Here is a 13,361-nt window from a genome sequence, read left to right on the forward strand (position 1 = left end):
TCAAGGCGCTAGTTGTCACTTATAAAGCCCTTCATGGTATTGGACCTGGGTACTTGAGAGACCACCTGCTGCCAATTACCTCCAATAGACCGATTAGATCCCACAGATTAGGCCTCCTCCGAATTCCATCCGCCGGCCAATGCCGACTGGCGACTACCGGGAGGAGAGCCTTCTCTGTGGCTGCTCCGACCCTCTGGAACGAGCTCCCCGTGGAGATTCGAACCCTCACCACCCTCCAGGCCTTCCGCAAAGCCCTTAAAACCTGGCTGTTCCGACAGGCCTGGGGTAAAGAGCTGCTGCCCCCCGCCTCGAATGGTATGATTGCTGTGTTTTTTAAATTATGTATTATGTTCTGTCTTTTTATTTCTTCCCTGTATCCCCCTCCCCTGATTTGAATTGTGAGCCGCCCTGATTAATAAAATCAATCAAATCAATCAAGGGGAATCCAAACTGACAAAAAGCTTCCCCAAAGAAAGAGGAATACAGAAAAGTATTTCCTACCCAAGTACTTTTCAAAACGAATGATTGTGTGGAACATACAACTCCCAAATAGCTCCCATCAGCATGGGAGTCACAGCCCGAAGACAAAGAGAGACTTCTGGGTAGAAGGATCCAATAGGCTCATATTTAAGTGGTTGTCCACTATGATTCCTAGATTCCTCTGTTACTACTGTTGAGCCAGGTACTGCCTATTCTATACCTGTGCATCTGGTTTAAAGTGCACAACCTCACATTTCCAACCACTGAACTGCATCCTTTTGGACAGGGCCCAATGCTCAAGATCCTTCTGGATCCTGAGTCTATCCTCCAAAGGATTAGCAATTCCACCCAATTTGGTGTCATCTGCAAATTTGATGACTTCCCCTTCTCTCCCTCATTTAGATCTGATGTGGATTAGATTGGACAGCAATTTTCTCAATTTTTTTTTGACCTCTGAGATTTACCTCCGTGGGTTCATAGTTATTTGTTCTTTCTGTTTCAGTTTGGATACAAAACTTCTGCTCTTAATTGGGAGTTCCTCATCTTCTTGGTTGAGTCCCAGAATGACTTGTCTCTTCTAGTAATCCAATTAGTTTACAGTTAGTGCAGGTGAAGTTTGACTGTTCTATGAGCATGAAACATACAGGGCAGTAGTTTGCATCTGCATTGGATCGCTTTGGATGGAGCAGGTAAAAGATAGAGATGCCCTTAAATCAAGAAGATTTAATTCAAAAGATGTTGTGAACACATCCATGCCGTCTTGTTGGCAACAGTACAGAAGGGATATGTTGCTGCCTTCTTCCAGAGAAGTTTATTTTTTCAAAAAAATCTTAAAATTTTTGAGTTGGAAAGATCATTTACCCTTTGAAGTAGGACAGAAAAACCTGTTCGTCTTTAAAAAGATGCTCTTGAGTGTCTTCTTCAAAACTTCCAAGAGATAGATAACCCACATCTTCTGTAAAAATACCCCTTCCTTCTTGGGTAGATCATCTTACCAGGGAACGTTTAATTTCCCAATCAACCTTATGGCTTTGGAATTTTCTGGTGGAATCCCATTCCAGTAGTAATCAGGTGTGACCTTGAATAGCTTTTTCAAGGTCAGGTAATATCAATGAGGATGCTGCTACTTGATGTGACAGTGAGGGAGGAAAAGATATTCCAATACTGGGTGACTCTCTGGGTGCACTAGGATGCACTTGCAAGGAAACAATGGGAAGACAAGGCTAAGGAGCATTATGGAAGGTCAATGAGACTCCTACAGAGATGTCTCAGGCTTCAGAACTGGCATGATGTTAGGAAATTTTTTAAAAGGCTATTGCATCAATACTATAGGTGAAAGAGAATTCTGCTGTCATGATGTCAATAAATCTGAAAAAACCAATGCAATCCAAAATTGCACTAACAGAGGGATACGATCAAGATCAAGGGAGGTACTAATAGTACTCTATAAACCCCTAGTAAGGCCACACCTAGAGTAATGCGTACAGTTTTGGTCACCACACTATAAAAAAGATGTGGGGACTCTAGAAAAAGTGCAGAGAAGATCAACCAGGATGATTAGGGGACTGGAGGATAAAACATATGAAGAATGGTTACAGGAACTGGGCCTGGCTAGTCTGGTGAAGAGAAGGACCAGGGGAGACAGGATAGCACTCTTCCAATATTTGAGGGGCTGCCACAGAGAGGAGGGGGCTTAAGGTATTTTCCAAAGCACCTAAAGGCCAGACAAGGAATAATGGATGAAAACTGATCAAGGAGAGATTCAACCTGGAAATAAGGAGAAATTATCTGACAGTCAGAACAATTAACCAATGGAACAGAAGTTGCCTTTAGAAGTTGTGGGAGCTTCATCATTGGAAGCTTTCAAGAAGAGACTGGATTGCTATTTGTCAGAAATGGTGTAGGGTCTCCTGCTTGGGTGGAGCGTTGGACCAGATGACCTACAAGGTCCCTTCCAACTCTGTTAATCTGTTCTGAATGTACAAGCAAATGAATGAAACCATCCATAAGAGACGCCTGTCCAGCTTCTTCTTTAAAAAAACTTCTTGAAATGGAGAAACCAACCTCCATAAACAGATTTTAACAGATTGCTCCGGTGTTGTACAGAAATTGCTATCAGAATTTTTTTTCCTTATATTTATCAATGAAATCTAGGTAGATGTAGCTGTTACTTTTGGTCCTACTTTTTGTGGAGTTACTATTTTAACCACCTTCCTTGTGGTTCTTTTTTGTCTGTGTCTCCCTTAAGTCTTTCCTTCTCCAGACTGAACACCTCCAGTTCCTTCAGTCTGTCCTCACTCAATGGACCTTCACATCCCTGTATTGTCCTATTGTTGCCCTCTTCTCGGCCCTCTTCATCCAACAGGTCTTTACTCATCAACTCTTTGACAAAGAGGCATAAACAAGGGATGGAGGAAGATTATCAGCCCCACTAGGGAGACCAGACCAGGAAATCAGAGGAAGGCTAAAATTATATTTATTGATGTTCCAAAGGTGGGGGGTTCCCCCCCCCCCAAAGGCAACTTGACTTTTAGTTCTTGGAAGAAGCTTCTTGGATGAGAAATGAACAGTCCAGTTGCCTTCGAGTGGTGGGGGGGGACACCTTTGGGACAACCATGACTTGGGTGATGGAGAATCTCCATAGATAGTCACCTTTATTGATATTATCGCACAAGTTTGATTGCGCTCTATCTTCTCCTTCTCATATTTCAGTGAACAGAACAGAAAAAAATAACAGAGTTGGAAGGGACCTGGGAGATCTCCTAATCCACCCCCCTGCTCAAGCAGAAGACCCTACATACCAATCCAGACAAGTGGCTGTCCAGTCTCTTCTTTAAAACCTCCAGTGATGGAGCACCCACAACTTTTGGAGGGAAGACATTCGACTGGTTGATTGTTGTGTCGTGAAGTTTCTCCTTAGTTCTAAGGTTGTTTCTCTCTCTCCAAGTCACTTCCAAGTGTTATCTTCTTTTCTGGGGACTTAAAAATATTTCAACCTCTCTTGCCTAGGAAGCTGCTGCATGCTTCTGCCACGGCCATCTTTCTACAAGGATGGATCAAGGAGGAAAGGGTAGGACATGCTATGGGTGTAGGTTTGCTGGTGCTTCGCCTGGCAGAGTCCTCTGGCAATCAATATCCAAAAAGATTATTTTCACTAGCAACACAAAAAAACCAAGTGTGACTCTTGCTTTTGCTCAAATGCATGTTTAAAGAGAATAAATGTATGATCCTTGGCAGGCAGCAATAGATTAGAACTTGTGTTAATCTTTACGCTCAGAGACAAAGTTTCTACGGTCACACCTACCCCCAGTGTCCCTCTCCAAATAAATAGGAATTGATGATCACCTTTTGAAAATCTGACTGCATTGTGGACGCAGCCCCCCCTCTGAAGCATCTGGCAACCCCTCCACACTCTCTCTGGATTCAGATGAAAAGGGGTGGGGGCTGGTGGATTGAACTGTTTCATAGCTTTCCCTTCGGCAAGATTGTGAAAAAAACCAGAAAGGGGCTGTAAACAACAATAACAAATCAGCCGCTGTGTTCTGACTGCCTCACAAGCACAGATTTCAAGGGTTTAATTTGCTCTCACCTGAAACTCAAAGCCAAACCCGAAAAACCTCTTCAAATACGCTGTGCTGCATTTGGTTTTTCTACCATAAACAAAATCTGCTTGCAGCACCTTGGGATCATTTCACCTCCATCCACTCTCCCAAAACAACCCCCAAATAGAAGAAGGGCAGAAGAGTATTAAAGATTACAAGTATGGGTCTTACACAAAATCTCTCTTTGTGAACTATCTGCCTCGGACAGTTATCCAGAGGAATAAATTGCTTTCTGAGATGCAGCTATTCTGAGAAGGAGTGACAGACTTAAATGTCACTTACACAGAATCACAAAGAAATCCCGAACTGGAACTTGACAAAGAATTGTACCACACGAAGCTTCTTAATCATGTTTTTACATACATAGGCACACATATACACACACACGTGTGCGTATGTATGTATGTATGTATATGTATATGTATGTATGTATATGTATGTATGTATGTATATGTATGTATACACACACACACATTATATACATGTATAAATTAGATATAGATGGATGGATGGATGGATGGATGGATGGATGGATGGATGGATGGATGGATGGATGGATGGACGGACAGACAAACAGACAGACCATCTGCAGGTATGTGTTTGTGTATGCATGTATGCATATAGTGTGTGTGTATATATGTGAGATATATCACATTGTGTGTATATGCTATACACACACACCGACTCTACATACATACATACATATACATGCATACAAACCTACACACCCAAAGACACATACCTGCAGATAGTCCCTGACTTACAACAGACCTTCCTGGGGCTACTTATGAACCGAGACTGAAGTTACTATGGTTGCCCTCCTGGTCATGGGAACAAACTGTGAGCAGTTGGCAAACGAGACACAACATAGCATGTGATGCACTTTTTGATGCTGTTGCCAAAAACCCGCAATAACTCCCAGTTTTTGGCAAGACTGTGCCCATCGCAAACAGCTGGTTTTCTTAACAACTGCAATGTTCACTTAACAACAGTGGCTGCTTTACAATCACTGTGTTCACTTAGCAACAGCCACAAAGGTCATAAAATCGGGTCAGTCACATGACCATTCCGTTTTACATCACAACTCATAACCTTGATGAGCAGGTTCAACTAGGAGTAAGCAGAGAACTAACTATAATATACACAAACACGCACACATACATGTACACAGTTTGTATATTGTGTGTGTGTGTGTGTGTGTATAACATGCATTTTAATTCTGCTTTTAGATAGAAAGGCAAGTATAATTTAATGAAAGAAATGTCTGCTCTTAGCTCAGATTTTATTTTCAAGTATTTATCCATGTATTTATAAATGTGTATTTATAACTGACCTGTTTTCTGGCAGTTAAGCAATCATATTTAAGATTCTTATGAATACCAGGATTTCTTTAGCAATGTATGAAGATGATACTTTACTTCTAAAAGCCATTGAAATTAGTAAACATCATTATTTCTGATGCCAACAAAGCTCTTGGTTAATTCACACTTGGGTAAAGAAGTTTTTCCTTCCTGGGGTTATTAAACTTTGAATGGGTGGCCTTAAATTCTAAGTCGGTGTTTTTCACCTTTAAGATATGTGGACTTCAACTCCCAGAATTCCACCGCCATGATCTGGGGGGCGCGGGGCGGGGGAACATCCACCTTTTTCTAGGCCAGGGGTGTCCAAACTTGCTGGCTGGGAGATTCTGGGAGTTCAAGTCCACAAGTCTTAAAGTTCCCAAGTTTGCACACCCTGCTCTAGGCCAAGGATGATTTTATAGGACTTTATGCCTGCCCACTTTTACTGGTTGAACAAAAGGGTGAACGACAAAACCACACCCAACTAAACCGCGGTGACAAAACCTCATGTTCTAAAGCGCTCCGACGAATGAGCGCTGAATCGCGCCGACAACAGCGCGGCGACAGAAGCGCGCTGTAAAACTAAAACTAACCCTAACCCTAACCCTAACCCTTATCTTAACTTCAATCACCCCTCTGTCGACTGAAATCACCCTTCTGTCTCCGCGCTGTTGTCGGCGCATTGATGATGTCACGGTTTTAGCGACGCGGTTTAGTCGGGCGCGGTTTTGTCATTCGCCCTTTTGTCGGGTCACGACTTTTACTTAACCTAAAAAGCCCTTTTAATGGAGTCCCACCAAGTTCTTCCATTACTCAGGTCTCACCCTTTTTTCACCACTTCCAATCTCAAATGTCCACCTCAAAGTGAACTGACCATAGCTGCACACAGTATTCCAAAAATAAAGATAAAACAAATTATTATACCAGCAGGTTTATTTTCCAATTAAAATTCAACACCATCCTTGTGTTTCAGGTGGTTATGAATTTAAAAGCAGAAATGGGGGGGAGGGGGCATTGTGAAGAGACCAAAGCTGCTCCAGAGGATGAAAACAAGCATCAAGTCAACTGCTGACATTCCCCTGCTGGACATGGGGCTTCTGCTCCAAGCATTCTGAGAGGAAAAGAATGTTCTATATCTATTTCCAGGCCAGATTTTAGAACAAAAATGATCTTGCTCACCCTGCCGAAACAGAAAAAAAATTTCTGGGACTTTTTAATGGTTTTTGAGGCCCTCAGTCATACCATCCTTTGGGAAACTATGGCTGGGAAGTGAGTTCTGCTTCTACGTACTCAGAGGACCAAATCCAGAAAACAATGCCTCATTTTGACTGTTCTGACCCATTAGCAGATGCTCCAAGCTTCATCTCTTGTGCTTATCAGGCTGACTGTCCATGAACCCAACACCGTTGGGAGGTGTTACTTGGGAAGCACCGGCTGAAGTATCACTACTGTGAAGATGAAGCCTGCATCTATCTCTTTTGGGCTTACCCAGGCTCGGCAGCTGATGATCCAAGCCAATGCCTGGATGAAGTCTACTAGATTTCAACAGAAACTCAATCCTGTTGAGATACAAACACCAAATATGGGCAATATTTGGGATGCATCTATTCTGGAAGAGATCATATTGGCCCAAGGTCAGAGGTGTGGCCCATTCCTTCTGGGCTCTTCAGTCTCCCTGGAGACCCATGTATAGCCCAATAGCTCAGACTGCTTCCTATCAGCATGAAAATATATAGCAGCCTATGATCCTCCCTGGACAAAGATGACCTTGGAAAAGTTATTAAGAGTCCAATAATTTGCCAGGTGGATAACTGCAATGCGTGTCATGAAACGGTACCTTTGAAAACAATTTGGAAGCTTCCAATGCTTCAAAACAGAGCTGCGGAGCTGCTGATTGGATCTGGCTGGCTGATTATACATTCCCAGGCCCAGATCCAAGCGCTGGCATCCACCTCTGATGCCCTAAAACTCTCCTGTTTGGGAACAAGTTACTTTGAAGAGCAATTCCTCCTCCAGCTCTTTTGCGTTAGGCCAGGTGAAGGATCGCAAGGATCTTAGCAATGCCCTTTATTGTAGAGTATTGTAACAGAAACTTGAAAACCAGTCCAAAGACTCCAAGGAAGGGCTCTTCTGCAGGAATGGCCTTGAAGGAAGCCTGAAGCTGCTACCAAGACAAACCCATTGCTTCTGGACTTTTCCCCCTTCCTTCTCAAGGCCAGAATTGAATTCCTCTACCTCCCCTGCCTTCTTAGATGGACTCTGAGATCTTCCTCAGAGACCCTGTTCCCTTCCAGGTTCTCCCACTCGTCCTCAGGAAGTCCATGAGATGGATAAAGGAGGGCCTTTTCAGCAGTGGTGCCTCATCCACAGGATGCCCTCCCCAAGATTTCCACCTGGCCCTGACCTCCATGCTTTTTCTCCCCAGAGGCCATTTAAGGACGGCTGGTTTCAGAGCAAGAGGTCAACCCCTCAGTCACAATCACATTACTTTAATTCTTAATCTTTGGTGTAATGCTGTGGATGTTGTGTTTATGCTGCATTATTTAGATTCAACTTTAGTGCTGCTTTTTGAGATATTTTTATTCCATACAATTTACATTAGATTGTACTGTATTTTAAAATGCATGTAAGTTTTCCAGAGGGCTATTATTGATGGGAAGCTTTTAAAACCAATAAATAACCAACCAACCAACCTTCCTAATGATTCCTAGCACAGAATTTACCATTTAAACACACACACACACACACACACACACACACACACACACACACCTAGAGCTCCTAACTGGGGTGGCATTCTGGACAGAAGCCAAAAATTCAGGGGTTTCTAAATAGTGAGATATCCCTGGCTGGGTGTCGGTCGCCCTCCCTCCCTCCCTCCCTCCCTCCCAGAGGTTCCCAATCAAACACCATTGTGAAGCTCTCCCACCGTTCAGCTCTTAAGAGAATTTTTTGTCTGGCAAGTAATGAAAAGGGGAAGAAGCCAGAGGAAACTCAAGAATTGCTTTAGCAAACATCCTCTCCCAAAATTTTCTGAGTGGGGCAGGGCAACCGCAGAAGAAAAGCCTCATTGGGAAAAGAACCAAAAGAAGATTTCCATGTTCTAGTATATAAATCTCTCTCTGTGTGTGTGGCTATATGTTTGGGTGTGTATATGTATGTGTGTGTATACACACGCACACGCACACACACTCTATCTATCTATCTATCATCTATCTATCTATCTATCTATCTATCTATCTATCTATCTATCATCTATCTATCTATCTATCTATCTATCTATCTATCTATCTATCTATCTATCTATCTATCTATCTATCTATCGTGAGTGTCACCCAGTGATTTTCATGTCTAACATGAGACTAGAACTCCCATCTCCTGGTCTGTAGCCTATAGCCTGTTGCCTTAACTAATAGATGAAATTCTCTCTCTGTAGCATAAGAAGACGCTGTGAAGCTGACCCAGGCAAATGAGGGTGGCAGAAAGTCTTCTGAGTCCAAATTCTGGGTCAGTTTGTCTCCTGAAGGCCATAATATCCGAAAGAAGCATATAAAGAGATAGCCCTTTTTGTGTCCCCTTGCAAATGAATAATGAAGAAGTGGATCAGTGAGAACCTCACTATCAATTCCTAAGCCTATTTTCAAGCAAACCCTTTGAGAGCCCCCTTTGCCCCCTTCCACTCAGCCGAGGGCTGCATGGGGAGCCTTGTCAGGATGGGAGTCCTCACAAAAATCCGGACAGAGCATTTGGGAGGACAAGATACACACGGAGAAGGAATTAAAGCATGTAAGCCAAGTCTATTCATTTGCAGGAATGGAACGGAGCACTGGTGCATAGCAGATGTACTCACTGAACAGGTTGATTTAACAGGCATGTTGCATGCCAAATCTTACCCATGCGTTTGCATAATTGCTGCAGCCTGTTCTTTTGACAAATATTTGTTTTTTTAAAAATACGGAGGATTGAGCTGCCTGCCGTGCCCCTATACATCAACAGATTTGGGAACAGCCATGGTAGCGGGAAGGGGATGTTCTCTGCTCTGATTGGACCTGCAGCATGCCAGAGGCTTGTAGAATCCTAGAGGTGGAAGGGCTCTTTGAGGTCATCAAGCCCTACCCCCATGGCACAAAAAGCCAAATTAAAACAACTCTATCATTCTATTGTTATTCTGTTATTCTTTCTATGATCACATATCCCATCAAGCCCAAAGAAAGTCTGGAATGGTATAGGACCTCCTGCCATAGGCAGGGGGTTGGGCTAGAAGATCTCCAAGGTCCCTTCCAACCCTATTATTCTATGTTCTATGCTCTATCTCTGGAAAATGATTCTTCTTGGGTATATATAGAGAAGAGGAACCTGCTTTCTGTTTGGCCACCAATGCCACCGATCTCAGGAAATAGTTCAACAGCACTAACAGATTTTCCTTTCGTTTTTCTCCTCAAGAATAAACATGCTCAGGTCCTTCCATTTCACTTCCTCCTGCTTGCCCTTCTCGACCTATTCTAAGGTGCCTGGAGCCATCCTAAGTGGTGATAACCACCAAGCAGCACAAACAGTCAAATCACGGCCGGCAGTGCTCAAAAGCTCTTAGAATTTTCACCAATGGCCCCATGAAGTCCATAACTCTGCCCTGTGCCAGCTTTGCCATTGGCTGCTCCTCAACTGGCAGCCTCAACACTTCCATTGTTCTGCTAATTGGGATGTCCCAGAAGGGCAGTGCCTGGCTTGGCAAACCAAATATTCCAAGGACTCCTACAGTCACATCCAACCAGTGACTTTTAAAAACCAGATAGACTGTGCTTGCTTAATCAAGTGGTTAGGGATTTCAATTTTTTTTTACACAAAAAGAGGAGAGAGAGAGACGGACGGAGGGAGAGGGAAGAGGGAGGGAGGGAGAGATTGTGCCTTATAATAATTTGATCTGATATTCCATGCACATTCCTGCTCCAAATTCCTTGGATGCAACTGAATGCAAGACCTAAATAAAATGGGGTGCTTATGTAATGCCACACGTATAGTTATGTACAATCTCTTTCCTAGCATCCAGTTTCCCCCCACCCACCCAGGGCAATTGAGCAGCCAGGCTTCTCAAAGGCATCAGCAACTACCTCCCTGATTCAAATGCCAGGGAGGAAAGTCAGTCAGTCCTTGGCCAATAAAAACATTGACACCAAGAAACAGCCAGTCCCCATCGCGCACAGAGGTCTTGTGATTCCATCCACGTAGCTTCCCAGGTGCAGAAGGCAAGGAGAGGAGTTTTCCTGGAAGACTGCTGGGACACGTCCTCTTAATGCCGGCCTGCAAAAGAGGCCCGGAGACCTTTCTTTGCATGAAGACTTCACCAACACGTTCCATAGATGGAGCTCTGCAATGGAGCTCCCAACTTCTGCAGCCCCACATCTAAGCTGTTTGGCTTGGAGGGTCTTCTGGCCACGCGCACCCATGCTCGGAAGACAGCTCTACCACGGTGATGGACCCGGGTGAAGGGAAAGGACCATCTGTTGGTTGGAGGCCTTCAGGGGGAAGAGCTCAAAGCAACAACATGAAGCAGAGCAGGGAAGGTGAGGAACTACACTACTTGCTCCCCTCCCGCAACCCTTTCAGGCCCAGCCTGGCACAAGTCCACCAACTTCAGAAGGCCACGGGTTCAATCCCTCACATCCTTCGCATCTCCAGATGGAGCTAAAAAAAACCCAAAACACCTGCTTAAAAATCCGGATGAGTTTACTGCCAGTTTTCCTGTCTTCTGATATTTCTCCCTTCCTGCTCCTTCCCTGGTATCTACTTGCTGCAGCCTTTTCAGCAAAAAACGTGAATCCTCCCCAAATATCTTCCATCTGCCTTCTCTCTGCTTTAATGCAGCCCAATCAGGCCCCCTCTTATTGCACAGGAGACTTTGCACTTGTTGCTGCTCCCTTCCCTAACCAATGGGTTATCTCTCAACATGCCCACCGGCCAAAGGTCGCCCTCTGCCAGCCCTGGGCTCGACTGGCCCCAAGAGAGCAAAGCCTCTTGTGCTGGGAAAGCAAAAACGACGAGGCTTCCTGGGCAGACGGTCCCCGGCATCCACGGCTGGCTTCTCCCTTCCCCACTCGGGGGGAGATTCAGCCCACCAGCCACTTTTCTCCCATTAGCCGCTGGAGGGGGGAGGGGGGCTGTGATCCTGGCTGGGCTGCTCCCTTCCTCCCCAAGTTTTGCCGGCCCCATTCAGGGCTCCCGGGCTTCAGGGAAGGGAAGCGAGTGCAGAGCAACGCCGCCTTCGCAGCCTGGGCAAGAATGAAAAGGCCGCAAGCGGGGCTCGCTTCCAACCCCCGAAGCCGCAGCCCCGAGGCCAGGCCAGCCCGCTGTCCCCGCACCGCGCCGAAGAGCCCGACTCGTCCCGGCCTCCTCGACGCCTCCGCCAGCAGCGCAGCCGAGCGACGTCTCTTCGCCGCCTCCCGCATTTCACTTCGGAGCCGCCCGGGCGAGGGCAGCGGGAGGCCCCGCCGCAGCCCCCCGCGCCCGGCCCCGCCGCCGCCGCGTCAGCCGAGCCCTCCGGAGCTCCCGGCCAATCCCCCGGGGAGCGCGCGCGAGGGCCCGGCGGGCCAGGCCGGCTGCGAGGGCTCCGCGTCCAACAAAGGCTGCCTCCCCTCCCTCTTTTGGGCAGCTCTACAAAGAGACGAAGGGCTGCAACTCGGAGCCAGGCGCGCCCCGACGCCCCCCCGGCAGCCCCGGGCTGGGCAGCGCTTCGGCTCCCCGGCCGCCGCCGATGCCCGCCCGCCCTTATCCTCCTCCCGCGGCTGCGGACAGAGAGGATCCGCCTACGGCCCCCGCCGCCCCTCACCCCCCCGCCCGGCCCCCGCGGCTGCCGGGCTCGCCTGCCCCGCTGCCAGCGAGGGGGGGGGGCGCTGCCGGGGACCGCGAGGCTGCGCCGCCCGCATCGCCCCTCCGCCGCCCGGGCCTCCCCCGCCCGTTCGCCCCTCCTGCAGCCGCAGCTCGCCCGGAGAAAAGCCGCCGCCGACCCCTCCCCCCCGCCTGGCACAAAAGCCCCCGCCCGCCCCGCCCCGCCCGAGGCTTACCTTGCGGCGGCGGCCGTTGCGGGCTCTGGGCGGCGAAGCAAGGGCAGCGGCTACTGCGGCACTGGCGGCGGCGGCGGCGGCTCCTCCATGAGCCCTGCGCTCCAGCGCGTGCAGGTGGACGCGCCTGCCTCTGCCTCCGCCTCCTCCTCCTCCGCCGCCGCCGCCGCCTCCGCCTCCACGGCCGGGAGGGGCCAAGGATGGAGAAGCGGACGGAGCAGCTGCCGCCGGAGCCGCCAACTCGGCCCCGCGCAGCGCCGCTCGGGCAGGAGGGAGGGAGGGAGGGAGGGGCGCGCCTGACACCCCCTGCCCCTCCCTCCTCCTCCGGCGCGGCGGCTGAGCTCCTCGCCTCCCCCCCCCCCGGGCCGCCTTCCCCCATCCTGCCTTCCTGCGCTGCCCGGGGATCTCCCCCGCCCGCCCGCTCGGCCTTTCCCTGGGCCCGGGGCGGGGCGCGGGGCTGAAGGCGGCGCTGCACCTGCCCTGCGAAGGGCGCGGAGCCTCCGGCCGGACGCTTCGGGCGCTCAAGCGTGCGGCGGACGGTCCTACCGGGCGGGGAGCCGCGAGGCGGCCGGGAAGCGCGGCGGCGGTGCGCTCACCCGCCCTTCCCTGTGCGCCGGGCCGGGAGCCGAGCCGAGCCGCGCTTGAGGCTCCCGCGCCTGTGGCGGAAGGCAGCCCGGGTGAAGCGCCATGGGGCCGGAGGGGGGGGGGAGGGCTGCGGCGCCCGGAACAACCGGCCCGGCGGAGGCCGAGTGGGCGCTGCCGGGGCCCGGTGAGCGGGAGCTTCTTGGTGCAGCCGCCCTGCAGCTCCGGACGCCGCCGCCGCCGCCGCCTCGGGGTTGCCCCGCGGCTCCTGCTCGGGACCGGCCGACGGACGGTCTTAAGCA

General features: G+C 48.8%; 1 protein-coding gene across 2 annotated transcripts in view; it reads right to left on the reverse strand.

Annotated features, from left to right (window-relative positions):
- The window catches only part of NEXMIF (neurite extension and migration factor), a 404,259-nt gene extending 391,527 nt beyond the window's left edge, over positions 1 to 12,732 (reverse strand). For both annotated transcript variants that reach the window (XR_015698396.1, XM_087728264.1), the window contains exon 1: positions 12,481 to 12,732. The gene's annotated coding sequence lies outside the window, so the exon portion shown is untranslated. The remainder of the gene's footprint in view (positions 1 to 12,480) is intronic.
- Between the last annotated feature and the right edge of the window lie 629 nt (positions 12,733 to 13,361).

This window comes from Thamnophis sirtalis, unplaced genomic scaffold (genome assembly GCF_051295495.1).
Source record: "Thamnophis sirtalis isolate CommonGarterSnake01/CBP01778 unplaced genomic scaffold, rThaSir2_p1.2 scaffold_13, whole genome shotgun sequence".
In the NCBI taxonomy this organism is placed as follows: domain Eukaryota; kingdom Metazoa; phylum Chordata; class Lepidosauria; order Squamata; family Natricidae; genus Thamnophis; species Thamnophis sirtalis.